Source organism: Octopus bimaculoides, chromosome 26 (genome assembly GCF_001194135.2).
Source record: "Octopus bimaculoides isolate UCB-OBI-ISO-001 chromosome 26, ASM119413v2, whole genome shotgun sequence".
NCBI lineage: Eukaryota > Metazoa > Mollusca > Cephalopoda > Octopoda > Octopodidae > Octopus > Octopus bimaculoides.
This window is the reverse complement of record NC_069006.1, coordinates 16,189,459-16,191,282: the sequence shown is the minus strand read 5'-3', so window position 1 is coordinate 16,191,282 and position 1,824 is coordinate 16,189,459. Positions and strand designations below refer to the sequence as shown.

At 37.0% G+C, this 1,824-nt stretch overlaps 1 long non-coding RNA gene across 1 annotated transcript in view; it reads right to left on the bottom strand.

Moving 5' to 3' along the window:
• Positions 1 to 1,824, bottom strand: part of LOC128250911 (uncharacterized) — a 66,204-nt gene that overhangs the window by 418 nt on the left and 63,962 nt on the right. The window lies entirely within an intron of this gene.

Sequence of the window (1,824 nt, the reverse complement as noted above, 5' to 3'; positions counted from 1 at the left end):
ATGCAGTAGTGATGCGATAAAGTAATTGTATGCTGTCAACTTAATGTGACAGTCCCATGAAGGGAATAATACTACTGCTATTTATCCCTAGGAAGCAGCACCGCTTCCTGTCGGCCTTGACACATTTCCTGTGTCCTTATGTTTACAAGGGGGAGACAAGCACCTCCACTTAGCTAAGCCTGCATCCAGAGACATGTTTCTGAGTCTTTGCTCGTCATCAGTCTGGAGTAGCAATGGCCTGCTAGTTGGAGATGCCTGTCAAGCTCTCGTAAACATATAATAAATCTAGTGAAACACATTCACTGATTTCAAAAATAGAAATAATACATTTCTAAATCTCTCAGAGAGATTTATGCAGTAGTGATGCGATAAAGTAATTGTATGCTGTCAACTTAATGTGACAGTCCTATGAAAGGAATAATATTACTGCTATTTAGCCCTAGGAAGCAGCACCACTTCCTGTCAGCGTTGACACATTTCCTGTGTCCTTATTGCCTTAATGGACTGTCACATTAAGTTGACATCACTACTGCATAAATCTCTGAGAGATTTTAGAAATGTATTATTTCTATTTTTGAAATCAGTGAATGTGTTTCACTAGATTTATTATATGTTTACGAGAGCTTGACAGGCATCTCCAACTAGCAGGCCATTGCTACTCCAGACTGATGACGAGCAAAGACTCAGAAACATGTCTCTGGATGCAGGCTTAGCTAAGTGGATGTGCTTGTCTCCCCCTTGTAAACATAAGGACACAGGAAATGTGTCAAGGCCGACAGGAAGCGGTGCTGCTTCCTAGGGCTAAATAGCAGTAGTATTATTCCCTTCATGGGACTGTTACATTTTTATATAATTACTGATTAATAAACAATTCAGTTAGCCTTCTTTGCAGTTAAGAACTAACAGGAAACAACACTAACAGACAGATGTCTTTTGCTGGTGGAAAATATAAATCGTTTTCTTTTCGTAACATATAAGAAAAAAAAAAGAGCAAATAAAAGCTAATATAATGAACAAAAAAAACATTAAAAAAAATGACAGATTCAATAAAATAGTTGACGTGTAAGATACAATGACATATTATTGATATATTAACTAGTTTTTACACAAAAACAATGTAGAAAATAGTTTGTTTGGTTGAGTGTAGAAATGTAGAAATGTGCTTTTGGAGGAAAGAAGAAACAATTAAAAAAAATTTCCCGGAAGAAATTCTTGAACAAAACTAATGTGGTGAATCTGTATGGAATATTACCAAGAGTTTGTAAATAAAACAATAATGATGTTCATATTCGTCTCTGTCTTTTATCTTTTCGTTTGCTTGTTTCAGTCATTTGACTTACGCCTATGCTGGGGCCACTGTCTTCAAGGGTTTTAGTTGAACAAATTTTTTGACTGTGGCCATGCTGGGGCACCGCCTTGTAGGGTTTTTAGTTGAACAAATTGACCTCCAAGACTTTATTTTTTTCAAGGACTTTTTTTTATAAATCTTATTCCTTATTCTATCAAGGTGTTTTGCTGAACTGGTATGTTATAGGGATGTAAACACACCAACACTAGTTGTTAAGTGGTGGTGGGAGGCAAATACAAACACAAAGACACACACACATACACAGATCATCATCATCATCATCATCATCATCATCATATGTTCGTTTTCCATGCTGGCATGAGTTGGACGGATATATATATATATATATGATGGACTTCTTTTAGTTTCCATCTATCAGATCCACTCACAAGGCTTTGATCAGCCCGAGACTATAGTAGAAGACACTTGCCCAAGGTGCCACACAGTGAGACTGAACCTGGAACTATGTGGTTGGG